Source organism: Typopeltis vanoorti, chromosome 16, assembly GCF_054136105.1.
Source record: "Typopeltis vanoorti isolate ZY-2024b chromosome 16, IOZ_Tvanoo_1.0, whole genome shotgun sequence".
Classification (NCBI taxonomy): domain Eukaryota; kingdom Metazoa; phylum Arthropoda; class Arachnida; order Uropygi; family Thelyphonidae; genus Typopeltis; species Typopeltis vanoorti.
The window spans coordinates 64,267,938-64,290,526 of NC_143564.1; the positions used below are offsets into that span (position 1 = coordinate 64,267,938).

Genomic DNA, 22,589 nt, shown 5'->3' on the forward strand with positions numbered 1-22,589 from the left:
TTAGGTTGCTTGTTATAGTTTTGTTATGATTTAAATTGCTGGTGGTTTCTAAACGTATTTTTTTTTCTGCTATGTTATTTGGGATGAATCTTAGGCCTCTTTCAATATTACAAATAAATTCAAGTTTGTTTATCGATTTGGGTGCTAAGGCATAATTTAAACCTTTGTTAAGTATCGCGATTTCGTCTTTGTTTAAAGCATGGTTGGATAGGTTAACTATATTATTGTTAACTGTTGGTGATTGGTGGCTCCCTGTTGTTTCTTGCTTCTGGTTGGTTGTTATTGTTAATTGTGGAGAAATTTGAATATGGCGGCAGGTTCTTTCGATCTTTTAGTCTTTGGAATTTGGAAATTAGATTTTCTTTCTTCGTTTGGAGGATGTGGTTCGCCATGTATATCTTTCCAGGATTTTTTCCAGGATCATCCAGATATCTGCGTTTACATAGCTTGAAAGTTCCATTTTTTTCTTTTGTAGCTGGTTTTGTGTAGCGGCTAAGTCCTTTCTGGAAGCTTGGATTTGTTCTCTGAGAAGTGCTTTCTCCATGCAGAAATATATACGTTGTGCTTTTGCTGAGGTGAATTTTCTTTTTAGCCTGATGCCATTTGGAATGATATTGCTGTCCCTACATCATTTTAAAAAAGCCAGTCGATTGATCAAATTAGAAACTTGATACTTTAGCTTACCATATCGATTGCATTGTTTGGGGGTCGAATCTCCATGAATTATCACAATCCTTTCTTTTAGTGTTACACGGTGATCAGCATTCATTTTTGAAATTATGGATTCTACAACCGTGTTAAAATAACTCTTTTTATTATTGCGACATTTCGATCTTCATATCAAGATCATCATCTGGAGCATACATAAATATACAAGACAAGCTGCGTTACATTTCAAACCGTAAGCTAGAGTAACAATGATTTGATCACATGCTACTCACTGGTGACCTCTAGTGAAAAAAAAAAAAATATTATTTATAAATTACAAGATGAACAAACTTTCTTATAGATTTATTTATTTTTTCTTTTCTTCGCCTTAACAGTATTAAAGTTGTTATTTTAGATTTAGATTTTCTTCGCCTATTTTTCAGTATTAAAGTTGTTATTTTAGATTTAGGATCCTGGATTTTCAAGAGACCTGTTTATAGTTGTTCTTAGAGAGGAAGGATTCCTTCCTCTCTAAGAACCCATACATATGAAAGGATATATTCGTCCCACGAATCCTTCCTCTCTAAGAACAACTATAAACAGGACTCTAGAAAATGCAGGATCCTAAATCTAAAATAACAACTTTAATACTGAAAAACAGGACATCACTGTTAAGGAGAAGGAAAAAAAAAAAAAATGTATAAAAAAGTTTATTCATGTTGTAATTTATAAATAATTTTTTTTTTTTTAAATCAAAAATAACAATTGTAATAATATAAATAGGACATCACTGTTACTGGAAGGAAAATCATCTATAAACAAGAATGTTTATTCATGTAATCAAAAATTAAATTAGCTTGATGTAATTTATTTATTTATTTATTTATTTTTTTTTTTTCACTAGAGGTCATGCCAGTGCATGTCATCAAATCATTGTTTCTCTAGCTTACGGTTTGAAATGTAACGCAACTTGTCTTGTATATTTATGTATGCTCAGATGATGATCTTGATATGAAGATCGAAATGTCGGGATAATAAAAATTTATTTTAACACGGTTGTAGAATCCATAATTTCAAAAATGAATGCTGATCACTGTGTAACACTAAAAGAAAGGATTATGATAATTCATGGAGATTCAACCCCCAAACAATGCAATCAATATGGTAAGCTAAAGGATCAGGTTTCTAATTTGATCAATCGACTGGCTTTTTTAAAATGATGTAGGGACAGCAATATCATTCCAAATGGCATCAGGCTAAAAAGAAAATTCACCTCAGCAAAAGTGCAACGTATATACTTCTGCATGGAGAAAGCACTTCTCAGAGAACAAATCCAAGCTTCTAGAAAGAATTTAGCTGCTACACAAAACCAGCTACAAAAGAAAAAAGCGGAACTTTCAAGCTATGTAAAAGCAGATATCTGGATGATCCTGGAAAAGATTACTGTTGTCAGTAATCTTTTCCAGGATCCACCAATCACCGACAGGTAACAATAATATAGTTAACTTATCAACCACGCTTTAAACAAAGACGAAATCGCGATACTTAAAGGTTTAAATTATGCCATAGCACCCAAATCGATAAACAAACTTGAATTTATTTGTAATATTGAAAGAGGCCTAAGATTCATCCCAAATAACATAGCAGAAAAAAAAATACGTTTAGAAACCACCAGCATTTTATATCATAACAAACCAATAACAAGCAACCTAACTCAACACGAAATAACAGCAATAAAATCACTAAAGTCAAATCCAAACATCTTAATAACTAGAGCAGATAAAGGAAGTGCCACTGTTATTTTAAACCGAACCACTTATGTGGAAAAAATGAATCTGCTGGTCTCGGACAACAACACATAGAAATTAGTTAACTATAACCCAACTAATAGAATCAAAAAGAAAACAGAGAATCTACTTAATTCAATTACCACATGGCCTGAAGATATGGTCAAAAAATTATTTCCACACTACGCTCGTTCCCTGAGAATTTACGGGCTACCAAAAATTCACAAAGAAAACACACCGTTAAGGCCTATTGTTGAAGGGATTGATAGCCCGACTTATCACTTAGCCAAAAAATTAGCGGCAACACTCAAGGAGTTGGTAGGTCATTCCCCCTCCTATATCAAAAATACACAACATTTCATAAACATCATCAAAGACATTACATTAGAAAAAATTATCTATTAGTCAGTTTTGACGTCTCTGCCCTCCTTATGAATGTCCCAATCAATGATACAATTCTTCTTTTACAGAACAAATTTCCTCCATATATCACGGCGCTCTTTGCGCATGTATTACATTCTGGTTATTTTGTATGGCAAAATGCTTTCTACCTACAAAAAGGAAGCACAGCCATGGGCTTGCCATTATCCCCCCCCGATTACTAACTTTTATATGGAACATTTTGAACAACTTGCTCTAGGTTCCTTCCCTTTAAAACCCAAAGTTTGGCTCAGATACATTGACGATGTTTTCGCGATTTGGTCTCATGGCCGCCAGACATTAGACACTTTCCTTAGCCACCTAAACAAGCAACACAAATGTATACAGTTCACAACTGAGTTTGAAAAACATAACGCACTGCCGTTTCTAGATACATTTGTCACACGTCTTCCCTCGGGCAATCTTTCCTTCATTGTTTACCGGAAACCAACACGCACTGGCCAATATATACACATAAACTCCTACCACCACCCAACACAAAAACAAGGTGTCATCAATACCCTAAAAAACAGGGCTCTGAAGATCTGCTCCAGTGAACAGGCACTGAAAAACAAATTTAAAGTGATCAGTAATACTTTTAAAAAAAAAATGGATACAGCCAAAACACTATTAACAAAATTCTCTACAAGACCTCAATAAAAAACAAAGACAAACGAGACTACAGTAAAACTATAACCATTCCTTACATTAAAGGAACATCAGACAAAATAAACAGAGTACTACAAAAATACAACCTCAAAGCCACCTTTAAACCTCCTGCAAAATTAAAATGCTTACTCAGCTCATCCAAAGACCCACTCCCTGAGTTGGCCCACCCTGGAGTATACTGTATTTACTGCACCTGCAACACATCATACATAGGAGAAACAGGACGCACAATTCCGATCAGACAAAAAGAACATAAATGACACATCAAATATAATAATTATGGTGAAGCTAACCTTTCTGATCATGATCTGAACACCTTACATAGAATTCACTGGAAAAGCACCAGTTGTCTACATCACACCAAAACATGGTATGAACGCAAATTTAAGGAAGCCTGTGAAATCATTATCAACCACCCCCAAAAGCCATCAAAGGCTTGAAATGTGGAAAGGCAGCAGGAGTAGACGATATTCGACCAGAAACGCTGAAGTATGGTGGTATAAAAGTCTTACAGTGACTGCACTGCATAGTTTAGAATGCCTGGACAGAGGGACGAATTCCCAATGATTGGAGTAGAGTTCAAATAGTACCCATATATAATTGCCGGCCTGGTTGGACGAGTGATTATGGTATCCGCTCTCCAGCCAAAAGGCTACGGGTTCGAATCCCGCCGTGGGCATGGATGTTTGTGATTGTCTGTGGAAATACTAGTGGTGGTGGTGGTTAATGCGGTAGATGGCGTTGGTGGATTTGAGTGGTGGAGACAGAGTTGTAGAGTAGATGCCCTCCCTCGATGAGTCTTTGGACTCCCTGGAGGTGTCAAGTAATAATAATAATAAAAAGGGAAATAAAACTGAATGACACAATTACAGAGGTATATCCCTACTGAGTATTCCTGGTAAGATATATGCAAGTATACTTGAGAAACGGTTGAGAAGAATTGTGGAAGAAAAGCTGGGTGAAGAACAAGCTGGATTCAGATCAAATAGAGGCTGTCAGGATCAGATCTTCACTTTACAACAAATGGTGGAGAAATCATGGGAATATAACAAAGATCTGTGTTTAAGTTTTGTCGATTTGGAAAAGGCATATGACAAGGTACCAAGAGAGAAGCTATTCAATAGGCTACAGTTATATGGTGTCAATGGGACATTATATCAAGCAATACTTAGTCTTTATTTGAGTTGTAAGTCAGCAGTTAGAATTGAAGGAAGTACAGGAAGATGGTTTAATGTTAAATCTGGTGTGAGACAAGCATGTACATTATCCCCTCTGTTATTCATTATCTATATGGATCACATTATGAAGGAAAGTGATATTAAACATGATATTAAAATTGGAGATGTTAATGTCAGCTCTTTGCTTTATGCAGACGATGTTATACTTCTAAATAAATCTGCTACAAGTCTGCAAGATTCTCTGACTAAATTGAATAACGGTTGTAATAGATATGGTATGAAGGTCAGCAATAAAAAGACCAAGACAATGAAAATAGGCAGAATCATTGAAAATGTCAACTGTGTTGTGAATGGAGAACCTGTGGAACAAGTAAAACATTTCAGCTACTTAAGCATGATTTTTAGTGAAGATGGTACATTAAATATGGAAATAGACAACAGAATCAACAAAGCTGGTATGGTAGGAAGTCAAATGAATAAATTCATATGGAATAAGAGAGAAATTAGTCGGAACACTGTATACAAGACAGTGTTCAAACCAATTTTAACTTATGGGTCTGAGAGCTGGGTCAGAAGTAAAACAATTGACCAAAGACTAGAGACCGCAGTTATGAGAGTCCTGAGAAAGATCAGAGGCGTGAACACATGGCATCAATGGCAATATCATATTAAAAATGAGGATATTAGGAAAGAACTTGACATTTTCAGCATCCAGGAAAGCGTTAGCAGAGCTAATCTCAGGTGGTATGGTCACTTAAACAAAATGGACAAGGAAACATTAGCAAAACAAGTGTTCTCTGTCAAGTTGGCAGGAAATCGACCCAGAGGAAGACCAAGATATAGGTGGATTGATACGGTACAAAGTGCCTTAGACGATAGAAATATAAGATCTGGTAATGTTGGAGTCTTGACAAGTAACAGACTGATTTGGAGGAAAATTGTAGATAGGAAGTTAGTAATGATGTAAATTTTTTCCTATCATACATCCTCAAGGGGTGTATGGCTGGAATGATTTCCTGCCATACACCCCTTGAGGGTACATGGCAGGAATTTGATGATGATGATCTAAACAATAATGATTGTCTAAAAATCCCATACATATGGAAGGTATATGTATGGGACTTTAATACTGAAAAATAGGACTTTAACACTGAAAAATAGGATATCACTGTTAAGGAAAAGGAAAGGGAAAAAAAAAAAACATATATGAAAGTTTATTCATGTTGTAATTTATAAATTTTTTTTTTTTTTAAATAAAAAATAACAATTGTAATAATAGGACATCACTGTTACTGGAAGGAAAACCATCTGTAAGCAAGAATGTTTATTCATGTAATCAAAAATTAAATTAGCTTGATGGAATTATTATTTTTTTTTTTCCCGGTAGAGGTCATGCCAGTGAGTAGCATGTGATCAAATCATTGTTTCTCCAGCTTACGGTTTGAAATGTAATGCAGCTTGTCATATATATTTATGTATGCTCCAGATGATGATTTTGATATGAAGATCGAAACGTCGGGATAATAAAAAGAGTTATTTTAACACGGTTGCAGAATCCATAATTTCAAAAATAAATGCTGATCACCGTGTAACATTAAAAGAAAGAATCCTAGGGAGTTCTTTCGATATGTAGCCAGCAAAAAAAAGAATGATTATGGAAAGATTACACTGACTGGAGAAAATGGTATAAGGACAATACTGTGGAAGATATAGTGGAGATATTTAATGAGCAGTTCATAATGGTATTTCATTCTTGTGAATGTGACATCATGGAGAGATTGAAAGCAGTTGATGTGATAAGTGAGCAAGAGGTGTATGGGGAATTGAGCAAACATGATATTAATAAATCTGTCGGACTTGAAATACATCGCCACATATTCTGAAGGAACGTGCCAGGGAGTTGACATCTGCCTTGGCATATTTTTTAATGAGTCTTGCACTGAGTTGGATTCCAAAGGAGTGGAAGGACTGTACCACTTCATAAGGGAGGTGACAGAACTCAGGCATCAAATTATAGGCTTATCTGTGTGTCAGGTGTTATGGTTAAGTTGTTGGAGAAGCTGTTGATAACTAGGATCCAGAATGGAGTTGACAACAATGGTATTATCTTTGATGGATAGGATGGATTTGCTAAAGGGAGGTCATGTTTAAGTACTCTAATTACTTATTACAATAAGGAGATAGCTTCCTTAAAAAAAGGAGAGGGATAACCAGTAGTATACTTGGATTTCGCAAAGACTTTTGATAGATTATCACATGATAAGTTGACAGTCAAATTAGAGCAGATGGGGTTGATATTAGTGCATTGGATCAGAGACTTGCTATCTGATAGGTATCAGCAAGTTGTGTATGGGGGAAGCAATATCCATGAAGAGGAAAGTCGCTAGTGGTGTGTCTCAGGGATTTGTTTTAGAGCCATTGCTGTTTAATTTGTATGATAATGATATTAGCAAAGATTTGGATGGGGATATTCAGTTGTTTGCAGATGATTCAAAGTTGGGACGAACTATGAAGAGTAGAGAAGATGTTGTGGCCTTACAAGAAGACCTGAATAAATTGAGCGAATGAAAACAGAAATGGGGATGCAAGTTCGATGTTGCAAAATGTAAGATTTTAAAATTTGGGAAACAAAGATGGAATGTAGAATTTATGCTTGGTGGGGATATACTGTTGGAGGTGGAGGAAATAAGGGATCTTGGGGTTATAGTTCGCCACCTAATTTAATGCCTCCATTCCACTTTTCTAGAGATCTTTTCTACACATACCAGCAAGATTAATACACATTATTAAAGAGAGATTACAAAGTTTTATAGACCATCAGATCCCAGAAGAACAAGCAGGATTCAGAAAAGGTCGAGGGACTAGAGATCATATATCTAACATCAGACAAATAATTGAAAAAGCAAGGAATTCAACTTAAATCTTTATCTATGCTTTATAGATTACTCCAAGGCCTTTGACAGCATGAGGTGGGATATCTTATGGGATATCATGCAAGAATCAGGAATACCAAACCATCTAATAACCCTCATAAAGAACTTATATCAAGGAATCAGGCAACAGTAAGAATTTAAAACTCACTGTCCCCTGCATTTCAATTTGAAAAAGGATCAAGACAAGGATGCATATTCTCACCATTACTATTCAACCTTTACAGTGAAACTATAATGAAAAGATCTGTAGAAAAGTGGAATGGAGGCATTAAATTAGGTGGGCAAACAATCACTAACCTACGATATGCAGATGACACAGTCATAATAGCAACAAGCGAACAGGAATTAAAATCCATCCTGAATCGATTAGAATGGGAAAGCCTAAGCCACGGTTTAAGAATAAATCAGGATAAAATGAAAATAATGATTTTAAACAATGCAGAAGAGATAGATGTAGAAGGAATTGAAATTGTCGACCATTTCAACTACCTTCGAGTGATGATAACAAAAAAAATGGATGTAAAAAAGAGATAAGAAAAAGAATAGCACTAGCTAAAAAAGCAATGACTGATTTAACCAAGATCTGGAAAGACAGGCACATCTCCAAAAAGACAAAAATTAAGCTTGTAGAAACCTTAGTTTTTTCAATCTTTCTCTATGCTTCTGAGTCTTGGACTATGACAAAAGATGACAGAAGAAGAATTGGGGCATTCAAGTTCTGGTACTGGAGATTGTTAAGAATGTCTTGGGCAGAAAAGAGAACAAACAAAAGTATTCTAGAAGAACTGAATATCCATACAAGACTGATAAACATAATCAAAAAGAGAATACTGTAATATTTTGGACACATATGTAGAAGGGAAGGCAACTGCCTAGAAAAAGTAATCATCCAAGGTAAACCGTGTGGGAAAAGAAAAAGAGGAAAACCCCCAAACAGGTGGATTGACCAAATATCAAGAATCACTGAACTAAAACTAGAACAAGCAATAAGAGAGGCACAGGAGAGAAAGAAATGGCGAAGCATCATCAGGAAGGTCACAAGTCCTCAGACATGAAGAGATCCGAGAGAGAGAGAGAGAGAGGGGTTACAGTGTGTAAGGTCTGAAATTTAGGGGACACATTGCCAAAATTGTGAGGACAATACAAAGAATTCTGGGAATGATGCAGAGGAGAGGAGACTGACTTGTAGAAGTAAGGAGATTCTTGTTCCATTATATAAGGCTTTGATTAGGCCACACATGGACTACTGTGCCCAGATTTGGTTACCTGGTTTTCAAAAGGATGAAGAGATGTTGGAAAGGGTCCAGAGGTGACTGACTGACTAAGGTAGTTTCTGGTCTCTAGAATGTCGAATATGAGGAAAGATTGAGAAGATGCAATTTGCAGTCTAGTGGGTAGGAGGAGGGATGATATAATAGAGACCTACAAGTTGGTAAGGAGTTGTTATAGGATCAATGTTGGAGAGGTTTTACAGAAGACAGTGGGAGATCAGAGGAGAACTAGAGGTCATCCCTGAAAGCTGTATAAGGAGGGTGTGAGCATAGAGGTTAGAAGCAGGTTTTTTGCATGCAGAGTTGTGAATGATAGGAATGCCTTGCCTGAGAGTGTGGTGTCTGCAGAGAATTTGAGTGTGTTTAAGGTGCAGTATTCTCCAGCCTACTGCCAGCATGTTCAGTGAATGATTAAATATCTTCTTAAAACACTTCTAGGAGGAATTAAGGACTGAATTTCTGGAAGATAGAGAGATAATCCTCTTAGGTAGCATATAATGGAAAGAAACAAGAGCATCAAGATTTCTGAATTTAATTATATGAAAGAATGTTATCATAAACAACATATCAGTATTGCCTCCAGTTAAGGAGAAAACATACGGAGACTTCAAGTAGAAAGATATATGTGGAATTATACAATGAATGATTATGATTGATTTAGGAGATGGCTTGGATAAATACTATGAATAGACGCAAATATCCTGAATATCATTCTCAGAAGGAAAGTAAAAGTTCTTAGGAGTAGTTTAAGCAACATGGGAAGTTGAAACTGAGAAATTGTATACCTAAGGTTTAGATGGATGAAATTTACATTCAGAAACCCAAACTATGACTATAACATGTTGAGTACATATCTGCCATTTGACCTGACAACCACCAAATTTTAAACAATTTTCTCAACCACCTAAAAAAGCAACACAGATGCGATCAAATTCACCATTGAAATTGGAAACAATAGCAAACTTCCTTTTCTGAATAGGTTCTGCTCTGATGTAATCACAAGGTGATTACATCCGAGCATCAGTGTAATCACAAGGTGAAGCTAGACAAAGAATGTTAATCCTATTTACAGAGCTAAGCCATGTGCTAAGAATGTCACTTACAGATGGTTACAAAATAAATAAGATAATTAAAATAGCTCAAATTAAAATTAATGATTTGGAGAAAAAATAAAAATAAATGAAATAATAAAATAAAGATAAACAGTAAAAAATAAAAATTAAATTAGATAATTAATTGAATGATAGCATGTTATTAAAAAAAAGGGGGGGGGAGACACTATTGCATAAAAATGTGGGATTTTTATGGCCTACCAAAAATCTATAAGGAAGGAGTCCCACTCAGATCCATAGTTGACTGCATAAACACCCTGACCTATCGCTTAGCCAAATTACTAGTTCATCTTTTAAGTTCCTGTACTGACCACACACACACAAGCCTCTGTGAAAAATTCATCACAACTCATGATAAAAATAAAAATTCTAACCATTCATCGTACAGACATCATGGTCAGCTTTGATATCCAGTGCATCTCTGGCTGACACTCTGTAACTATTATCAAAGAGGTTCCCTCTAGACATAGTTGAACTATTCGACTTTGTCATGCACTCAGGCTATTTCATCTACAGAAACCAATTCAACAAACAGATTAAAGGAAATGGAAGCCCCTTGTCACCCACACCTGCCAATCTCTACTTACAGCATCTTGAGGAATCTCTATTCTCTTCAATACAATGCCAACATTACTTTTGAGTGCGATATGTGGATGCAACATGTGCGTGTCATCTGGTCACACTCAGAATTATCTTAGCCTAACTTGTTAACCAAAATCATCAGCCTTCACCAATACATCAACTTTACCATGAAAAAAAGAAAAGGATGGAAAATTAGACTCCCTTTCACATATAGCCTGGCCGGCCGAGTGGTTAGCGTATCCACTCTCCAGCCAAAAGGCTGCAGGCTCGAATCCTGCCATGGGCATGGATGTTTATGATGGTCTATGGAAATACTAGTGGTGGTTGTCAGCGGTAGATGGCGTTCGTGTAGTTGCGGTTCATTGCAGTTGGTGGATACAGAGCTGTAGAATAGATGCCCTCCCTCGATGAGTCTTTGGCCTCCCTGGAGGTGTCACGTAATAATAATAATAATAATATTCCTTCTGGAATACTTGCTGCATCTGTTCACTGTAAATCTACCTTCACTGGGCACTATATATAGCAAGATTCTGCATATCATCCATCTCGAAAAGTAAGCATCGTCAAATCTTCACTTAACAGAACATTTATCTGCAGCAATTTCCAAGCTCTCCAACAAAAACTGAGCAGCATCCAATGCATCTTACTACAGAATGGCTTCACCTCAAGGAAGATTAAACACATCCTGGACACTTACAGCCTGTCCCCGAAGAACTCTGAACATGTACAGCAAGACCCTATTCCATACATCACAATCATCTCTGAGATGATTGCTAGGATCCTGAAAAGATAAAATTTAGTTTCTACATTTTTCCCTATCAAAAAAAATCTTCTCTTGGTTACCATTCACAAAAGATAACAGCCCTCTTTTCCACTCAATAATGTTTACCAAGTTCAGTGCGAGTGCCTCCACTTGTAGTTTGGACAAACGGGATGTTCTGTTGAAAAAACACCTATCCTATATCAACAACAATCAACCTAAAAGTGTGGCCTTATTGTTGTTTACTATTGCATAAAAATGTTGGACCTGACCACCTGAGGATACTGTGGTCAGGTCCAATATTTGCCTTTTGCATTGCTGCAGGTTTAGGTTTGAGTAGATATTTAAAGAATGCTGAGATGCTTCTTACACCACCCACATTTAAATGGGAATGACTGCCTCTCTAATGCGAATATCTAGGAGAGTCTCATCCTCATAAATGGCAAACACTGGAAGCTAAATAAAATGCTGTGTCATTCAATTAATTATGTAATTTAATTATTATTATTAATTTTGGCTTTAATTATTATTTGGTAACCTCTATGAAGTCAATAGACTCATTGTGGGAGGCCCACTCAACCAGCAACATGTCTATCGTAATGCACTTTGAAGTTATTTACACTATCTGCACTCACAATGCTCAGGCAATGCATTCCACTCTAACAACTCTCCATGTAAATAATCTCCTCCTCAATCCCTTCTTCATCACATCCCTATACAACTTCCAGAGATGGCCTCTTGTTCTTCCCATCCACTCCTTTTATAATTTCTTCTGATCAATCTGATAGAATCCCATAACTTTAAAGTCTCTACCATATCTTCTTTATTCCTCCTATCCACCAAACTCTGTAATCCACATTCTCTCAAAACACTTTTCATAACCAAAACTCCAGAGTCCTGATATAACTTTGGTTATTAATCTTTGGACCCTCTCACAACAAAAAACTAGGTGACCATATATGAGCATAATAGTCCACAATCCACATGTGGTCTAACTAATGCCTTATATAGATGCACCACCTCCTTATCCTTACATGTCAATTTACTTTTCATTATAGCAGCAAAACGATGTGCAGTCTTTGCAATATGTGCAATGTACCCTTGGAACTTCATTCCACTATCCACCATCACTCCAAGATCCCAAATCTCATCTGCTTCCTGAAGTACAGCCTCACCAATACAGTATACAGCTTTATGTCTCTCTATATCCCAAACTGTAATACCTTGCATTTATTAACATTAAAACTGCAACCCCACTCATTTGTCCAACCTAAAAGTCGATTCAAATCTTCCTGTAGAGAATTAACATCAGCGCTACTCCTGATAATTCTACCTAAATTTGCAAACATTTGAAGATCCCGTGAATCCACAAGAAATATTAACAAACAAGTTAAACAGCAGGGTCCTAAGAACAGAACAATGAGGTACGCCACTGGTCACCTACCTTTTCTGAGACACAGCTCATCATACACAACTTGCTGGTATCATTCAGAGAACCAATCTCCGATCCATCTAACCAATATAATATCCATTCCTATCTTCTGCAGCTTGTACACTAACTTATCATTTGGTAATCTATTGAATGCTTTTGCAAAGTCCAAGAATATCATTGTATATGATTCTCACTTATCCAACACATTTGTCACCTTATCATAAAACATAAGCAGATTGCTAAAACAGGATATGCCCTTCACAAATCCATGCTGACCATCACAGAGAATCTTATTGTCAACTCAATCCTGTATTCTATTTTTAACCAAATTTTCCAGCACTTTGATCACAACTGCAGACACAGACTGGTCTATAACTGGAAACTTCTGTTCTCAAAAGATGCTTGTGGAGAGGTATTATTTTGCCTTCTTTCAATACCTTAGGAACTTTACCGACTGCAAGACTCACATTAAATAACCAGGCCAAGGGCATGGCTAACTCTTTCACACATTCTTTAAAAATATGTGATGATATGTCATCATTCCCACAGCCTTATTAACATTTAACTCAAGCAATACTTGATACACCTCAGATTCTTTCCCCTCTTAATTCTCCTAATTCTTGCCTCCCTTCTACATGTTGCACAGCATCATTCACATCACTATGATATACACCGATGAAGTGCTTGTTAAATAATTCCACTATATCATTTGCTATGGTTACTCTGTTACCATAACTATCCATCAGCAGCACCTGCCATAATTATTTTTCCTCCTGTTTGTCACATAGCAGAAAAATTCCTCAAATTAGTTATGACTTGACTGGCCAATCTCCTCTCATATGCTACTTTTCCTTTTCTAACGATGTTTCTCACTTTTTTGGCATGCAATTTATATTCTTCATGCATCTATTCAATGCAAACTGTCTTGTACTTCCTCCATAATAATTTCTTTTGTAATATTGCTTGCTTGATTTCACTGTTCATCCTACTCTATTTATTCACTTAACTCTTGGTATACAGTTATGCTTGTATTAGATACTGCCTTGTCATTTCCCATGCACTGTCAACTTCTTTTCTACATGATTCATTAACCTAATGCATTGATGTTAGTTGACTACAGAGATTCTGATAATCACCCACCTTATAGTTCTGCATACAGACATTATTGATAACTTTTTCCTATTTGACTACCTTCCAAACCAATCCCTCATGATCATCTTATTTATCTCATTATAATCCTATTTATTTTGTAACTACCAGCAAAGTGGAATTCTGGCACGTGGCTCAACTCTGTAAACAAGAATAACATTCTTTGTTCTAGCTTCACCTTGTGATTATGCTCTTGCACTGATGATGACCAGATGGTTTCTGGTCGAAATATCTGTAATAATATTAAATAAATAGATAAAAATCATTATTTATTCTTGTGAATATGTGTGTCTAATAAACTATCCTTCACTGTCTAAAGTCATCCACCCTACATAAACTAGGTGTTATTAGCACCCTCAGAAACAGAGCCTTGACAATTTGCTCTGAAAAGCAGGCACTGAACAATGAATTTAAAATAACAAGAAAAACATTTATAAAAAATGTCTATAACAAGAAAACGATAGATCAGAAATAAAGGGAATGAAATGGTTTCAATGATTGAGTTTATTTGCCCCAAAATCATTGGAATAAGTAAAACATGGTTGAATGGAGATGATATCATAACAGGAACAGAAATGGAAGGATATAGTATTTTTTGTGAGGATAGAAAGGGCAAGAAGGGAGGGGAAGTACTACTGATGATAGCAGGGGAATTAAGTCCACATAAGGTAGACATGAAAGAGGGAAATAGTCGCACTGGTTATGAGGCAGTGTGATGTGATGTGGAAGTTGACAGGAAGACATATTTAGTTGGATGTTGCTATAAGCCAGGAAATATGGAGAGGGGTGATGAAGAAATGCATAAACAACTTGGATTAGTGAACAAAGGAAGGGTAATTATTATATTTTAATTATGGTGGTATTGATTAGAATGAAGAAATGGCATTTGGAAATAAGGAAAATGAATTTCTTGAGAGATAACTATCTCAGGCAGCTTGTAAAAGAGGGCATGCGAGGATCGAGAGTTTCAGAACTGATCATATGGTCAGAGAATGTAATTGTGAGTGATCATGATATGTGGACTAGCCATATGTGGACTTCTGTGAGGAAAGGATATATGTGGAATTATAAGGCTGGTGATTATGACAAGCTTAGGAGATAGCTTGGAGCTATAGCATGGAATGAGGAGTTGAGCAGTAAGGAAATAAATGCTGCTTGGGAACTGACAAAGAAATACATAAGCATCAATGTGTAAATGTATTCCAGACAGATGAATAATGGTAATAATCAGTTTTATGAAAAGTATAAAGAACAAGCCAGGAGAATGACTCAATGAGTAAGGGGAAAAAAAGTGCAGTATGAGCAGAAACTGATAAATCAAGCAAAGAAAAACCCTAGGGAATTTAGATATGTGGAAAGTAGAATGAAGAATGATTATGGTAAGATGATGTTAATCGAAGAAAATGGTAGAATGGTAACTGCTGCAGAAGACATTGTTGAGGTATTCAGTGATCATTTTATAAGGGTGTTTCATCCTGATCAGGGTGAAATCATGAAGAAATTAAGTGTAGAGGACATAGGAGAGGATGGCTTAATTATGATTGTGCAGGAGGTATTTGAGGAAATAAATAACCTTGATGCCAATAAGGCAACAGGATTTGATGACATATCACTACACATCTTAAGGGAATGTTCCAGGGAATTGGCAGTAGAATTGGTATACTTGTTTAATAAGTCTTGCAACAGCACAGGTTCCAAGGGAATTGGTAGAATTGGTATACTTGTTTAATAAGTCTTGCAACAGCACAGGTTCCAAGGGAATGGAAAGAAAGTAAAATTGTTCCACTGCATAAATGTGGTGATAAGGCTGTGGCTTCAAATTATCGGTCAATTTGTATATCTGGAGTTGTAGCGAAAATGCTAGAGAGAATCTCTAGTATTTTCGCTACAACTCCGCTTTTGATATGGAAGCCTATCAAAAGCTTTTGCAGAATCCAAGTACACTGCTGTATATTCCAAGTACAACTCCAAGTACACTGCTGTATATTCATCTTCCCTATCCAGGGAAGATGAATATACAGCAGTGTACTTGGATTCTGCAAAAGCTTTCGATAGGCTTCCATATGACAAACTATTAAATAAATTGAAACATAAGATTAGATAACAGCCTTTTCAGTTGGATCAGTGACTGGCTGTCAGATAGGTATCAGAAAGTTGTATATTGGAGTGTGGTATCCTGTAAGAGAAAGGTCACTAGTGGTGTCCCACAGAGGTCAGTTTTGAGACCATTGTTGTTCAATTTGTATATTAATGATATTGGGATGGATTTAACTAGTGATATGCAGCTGTCTGCAAACAATGCAAAAGTAGGGAAAGCAATGCAGAGTCAAACAGATGTTATGGCCTTGCAGGAGGACTTGAACAGATTGCATGAATGGGCAGGTAAGTAAAACTATCAGTTCAATGTTGCAAAGTGTAAGGTTTTGAAATTTTATTATTATTATTATTTGACACCTCCAGTGAGTCCAAAGACTCATTGAGGGAGGGCACCTGCTCTACAGCTCTATCTCTACCACTCAATCCTCCAACTAACCACAACTACACCAACGCCATCTACTGCCGACCACCACCACCACTAGTATTTCGAATCCTGCCCACGGCAGGATTCGAACCCGAGCCTGTTGGCTGTAGAGTGGATATGCTAACCACTCAGCCAGCCAGGCTGGCCAAAATAATTAATGCCAGCAGCACCCAGGGTTCCCAGGTGGTCACCCTCCCAGTACTAACTGGGCTTAGGTTTGCTTAACTTCGGTGAGTAGAACTGGTGCTTTCAAACTGATCTGGCCACTGAAATTTGGTGAGCAATGATAGGATGCAAAGTATACATTTGGTGTGGAAACTATAAAGGAGGTAGAGAAAATGAGATCTGGGAGTGATGGTGGACAAGGACTTGAAATTTGGGGGCCATATTGCACAAGTTGTGAAGACATCACATCGGATAATGATAATGATGCAGAGGACCCTGACATGCAGAAATAAAGAAGTTATGATGCCACTGAATAAGGCCTTGATCAGGCCTCAAATAATATTGTTAATAGATCTGGTTCTTGGGTTTCATGGTGACAAAAATGTCTGGAAAGAGTCCAGAGAAGATTCACAAAGGTTGTCAATGGTCTTTAGAATGGAGAGTATGAGGACAGATTGAGAGAATGTAAATTGAAAAACCTTGTAAATAGTAGGAAGTGGGGAAGACATGATTGAGACACACAAGCTAGTCAGGAGTTGTTATCAGGTTGACATGGAAGAGATTTTTCATAGAATGAGAGAGGGGGGAGGGTAGAACAAGAGGCCATTGCTGGAAAGTATAAAGAGGGTGTGAGCAGAGGAGTGAGGAGCAGGTTCTTTGAATGGAGAATGGTTTGTGAGTGGAATGCACTGCCTAAGTGTGTTGTGAATGTAGACACATTGAAGCATTTTAAAGCACAGTTTGGATGAGCATCGTGTGCAATAGTGTCTCTCTCCCATGATGAGTCTCTGACTCCATGGAAGTCGGATGTTAATAATAATAATACAGAGAATCCATCGAAAAAATATAACCAAAAAAAAGATTACAGTGAGTCCATAGCCATCTCCTATATATGAAAACTGTCCAAGAGACAATACACTGCAAAAACAGAACATTAAGGCAACATTTGAAAACCACCCATGAAAATAAAAAACATACTAAGCTCTTCTAACGAACCCTTTTTCTGATCTTGGCCACCCAGGTGTATGCCATGTCCATTGCACCTGTTGCCTAGCCTATATGGGTGAAATCATACAATTCCTAAATGGAAAGAACATAAAAAATACATTAAGTATCTTTGTCATGGAAAAACAAGTCTTTCTTATCCTACGCTTGAAACATGCCACCAGATTGACTGGAAAGACACCTAATCCTCACACTGGACCAAAACATGGTACAAACACAAATTCAAGGAAGCCTATGAAATACTTATCAACCAACCAAATCTTAAAAAATAAAAAAATTGCCTGGAAGTCCCAACAATTTGAATGGCTCATCTATAATCCATGTAACATCTGCAAAATAGAAGAATAACTCATGTAATAAACACCAGAAGAAAAGAAATCTAATAGGATAACAACACAGTAACTCTCAGGAGTTACTGTGTTGTTATCCTATAATTTAAAGTAACAAAAATTTAAAGTAACAGGACTACAAGAAAAAATTAATGCTCATGTATTTATAATAATGCTTAACAGTATAAACAACATTAAGAGGAAAATATATATTTATTAAATCTCTAATATTTTGCTGGTTTTTTACCCAACATCAACAGAGCACAATAACTGTAATAGGCACACAGCACTAAACTAAGTAATTGTGGCAACAATTTAAATTGTAACTGACACTAATGAGGGGGGGAAAAAAGAAAAAAAAAAACATCTATATTACAGTCATCATAGGTCTGAGAGACTGTTCTTAGAATCAGCATCGGCTATAAAATGCTCTCCCAATCTTGATAAGTATGGGTGCATTAATTTACCAAAGATCTGGAAGACTATCATTTTAAGATCTAATTGCCAGACTTTTCTAAAATAATTTTGTAGTTAGCTGACCCATAGAATGCATGCTGTAAGGATATAAAATGTCAGTTACAATTTAAATTATTGCCACAATTACTTAGTTTAGTGCTGTGTGTGTCTATTACAGTTATCATTGTGCTCTGATACTGGATAGAAAATCAATGGAATATTATTGTTTTAAAAAACATATTTCTTCCTCTTGGTGTTGTTTATACAGTTAAATATTATTATGAATAATGAACAACCCATAAGCCTTTTTTTACATAATCCTCATGTAGTTTAACTAATATGTTTGTTTGTTTTTATCTTTATTTCATATTATTAATTTATTTAACTTATTTTTCACCTGAGGTCAGACTATAATCAAAAGCTGACCAAACAATTATTCTCAGTATGTAATATGTATGCAGTATGTACTAATACATTAGTACATGTGTGTGTGTGTGTATACATATACTATGTTGACAAAAGTATTTTGACACCTTACATGCCATGCAAATTTAAGATCCTACCACATGAAAATATTCAGGGAGTGCCTGCATAAATCTGGTAATAAATTGCTGCATGTTTTGCACTGTACATAATATCAAAATGCTACTAGCTGAACTGACAGACTTTCAATGTGGGATGGTAGATGGGTGTCACATTAGTGGTCTTTCTGTCAGTGACTTTCTTATCCATCTCAGTATACCAAAATCCACCATTGTTTATGTCATTCATACATGAAAAATTGATGGTGTTATCTCAGCAGGAAAATGCCCTGGGAGGCTAACGATACTCACTGACCAAGACTGACAAGCTGTCAGCACTAGAACTGTCTGCAGAAAGTTGCATGCCTTAGGTTACCACAGTAGAGCTGCTGCAAACAAGCAACATGTCATCCCACCATCAATGCCAAATGACATTTGGACTGCTGTCTTTCACAGTGTTCCTGGATCGTAGATGACTGGAAAAGAGTTCTGTGGAGTGATAAATTATGCTTCCAAATGTTTCACTCTGATGGTTGTGTTTGGATCTGGAGATTACCTGGGGAACAGTTCTGGCAGGACTGCATCACACCAACTGTCAAGTCTGGTGGAGGCTTGCTAATGGTATAGAGAAGTTGCAGTTGGATAGAGCTTGGTTTATTGGTGGATGTGCCCAGAGTCATTATGTCTGATGGCTACCTGGACATCCAACAACTTCATGTTTCCGATGCTGTGGAAATACTTCGGCAGTGATCCTAGCATGTTTCAGCATAACAATGCTATATGCTATACTGCACTGCATGTCTTAGACTGGTTTTCACAAAACAATTTTGAAGTGTTGGACTGGCTGGCAGGCTCAGAGACCTCAATCCCATCAAGCATCTTTGGGATGAATTAGAATGCCGAATTCGCTCCAGACCATAGCGGCCATCATCAGCATCAGCAATAGGGGTAGCTTTCCATGTGAGGAATGAAGAATATTCCTGTTGCGACATATCAGAAATTGGCTAAAAGCAAATCCTGAAGGATAGCTGCTGTCATTCAGGCCAAAGGTGGTTCCCCACTCGGTACTAGAAATGTATTCAAATGATTTTTTTTTTTTTTGCCACAACTAGGTGTCCACTTTTGTCAACATAGTATATGTGTTCCTGAAGATGACCTTCATATAAAGGTCAAAACATCAAATTTTATTTTAATTTAATTAAAGTAAGTTCTTAAAAGAAAGTGGAGTCTCCATAATTATTCATAATGATTGCTGAACACTGTGGTACCCAGAAAGTAAAATATGATAGTTATGTATGGAGAAGTGTACCTGAAAGGAGAAGAGTGACAAGAATAGGTACTGTAGTGCTCTGAGCAGTGTCCACACAATTCATGGGAAACTTGCCAATCAGTAAAATAGAAAATATCAATTTCACTTTATACAAAATAAAAACAACAAAAAATAAAACTAAATCAAATAATACATAAAAAGTATATTTTCTAAAATATTTCTTGTTTTTCATATATGTGCGTACCATTACAATTTTTAATTCAATCTTCTCTTGAAGAAATTATTCATAACAGTTCTCTAGAATGAATTTTCCTTGTGAAAAATATTCCCATGATGAAAGGTTAGCAAAGAATTTCCTATAAATCACTCTGAGCTAGGACAGAGAAACATATAAACGATGGTTTTTTTTTTTTTTTTTTTTTTTTTTTTGAGAAGATGATTCAGTTTCTAGGAAGTTTATTTTCCACTTGGTTAGACTATAATAAATTTAGTTTAATCCTTTATCCAAGTGTAAGCAAACAAAGTTTGCACCTGAAGTGATGAGAGCTTGGTCCAACTTTACTACGAGTTGCTGCAGTCCTAAAGATACTTCAGGCACAAACTATGTTTGCTTACACTTGGATAAAGGATTAAACTAAATTTATTATATTCAGTTTCTAAGTTTGATGATGATGCAAAGCAGAGAAAATTATCAGAATGTCATAATTATTCGTGACAGCCTTTCCAGGGAATTTACACTGGCTGGAAATGGAAATTTCTACAAATATATATAAATAAAGCTGCACTGCTGGGGACTATACTAGCAGAAGTAAAGGAGACAAGTGATCTTGGAGTGACAGCACCAAGCATCGAATTTCTCAGGGCTACACATGGTTGACTGAGTGGTTAATGTGTCCAGTACTGCACTTGATGTAAAAGTAACCCAATTATTGGAGGTCTGAAGGGTTTTTTTTTAATTCATTTTCTAATGCATGTTCTAGGTTTATCAACATTCAACCTCTCTGCAGTTGTATTTGGTCTCTAATGCAGGTTCTAGGTTTACCTAACATCAGATATATCCATGGTACTGATGTGGTAAAGGTTTACAATAAATATAAATAAATAAATAATAAATAAAAAAAAAAGTGAACCCAACTCAGGATTGCTGATATCAGGCAGAGGATGCTGTTCACAGGGAAGCAGCTGTTCCCTTATATCAGACTTTGATTAGAATGCACAGATTTGATCACTTTAGGGTACAGATGTACACAATTAAGAATCCACTACAAGAGACATTTATCAAGGAGTGGAAGGGACAAGGACAAATGATTAACTCCAGAAACTGAATAAAGATATGATAAATTAGGATGCGAGGTCATAGTTTTTGCATGGAGAATGAGTGACTGAAATGCATATAGAGGGAAAATGAGTTGCATACAGATACTGTGGTATTTATAGTGAACCTCCAGTGATGAGACTTGATCTCATGGAGATGTTATAATAACACAAATGGACAAAATAACTATTTCCACTTGGTACTATGACTAACAAAACTGACTTTTTGTTATTTAACACATCACTAGACTTAAGAATAAAACTAACAAAGCCATATTATCTAGCAGTGCTTACATGATGAGTCATGACAAATTCTAAGCTCATCAAAATACCATTGAAATAGATTCCTTTCTTTCAAAAGATGGAATTCCTTCTTGATATATAAACTGATTCCGAATTCATTCTCATTAAATTCATCAAAACCTTTGTTATATAGTAGCTTTAACATGGTCTTCAGATTCCTATCTTAAATAATAATTTCAGACCTGAGAAGAAATCCGCCAGTAAATATAATCAACAACAAATAAAGAATCTCGTTACAAAGTTGTGTGTCTCCTCCTGCTTCTTTATCTTTTCAAGATGATTAAAAATTATGGATGAATGAAATGCAGTTCTAGAGGATGAATGAGTTTAACAAGTATAGTGCTATGGTAGTCCTCCAGTTCAGTCCTGCCTCCAAATCTTTAACTTATGGACCCAAGTTATTCCTAACCCAGTTCTCAGAGTCATAACTTAAAACTGCTTTGAGTATTTGAGTACTATCTTGTATACAATTATATTAGTGTTTTAACTAATTTCTATCTTATTCCATATAAATGTATTCAGTTATTATTATTACATAACACCTCCAGGGAGTCCGAAGACTCATCAAGGGAGGGAACCTCCTCCACAACTCTCTGTTTCCACTAACCTCAACTACCTTCATCATCTACCACCACTACAACTTTCACAGACAATCATAAACATCCATGCCCACAGCGGGATTCGAACCTGCAGCCTTTTGGTTGGAGAGCGGATACGCTAACCACTTGGCCAACCAGGCTGGCAGTTACCACAAACAATGCCAG

General features: G+C 36.3%; 1 protein-coding gene and 1 pseudogene across 1 annotated transcript in view; both read right to left on the minus strand.

Moving 5' to 3' along the window:
* Positions 1-22,589, minus strand: part of LOC150098077 (vesicle-associated membrane protein 4-like) — a 100,141-nt gene that overhangs the window by 73,108 nt on the left and 4,444 nt on the right. The gene's annotated exons all lie outside the window — the stretch shown is intronic.
* On the minus strand, positions 16,621-16,733 carry LOC150098078 (5S ribosomal RNA; annotated as a pseudogene).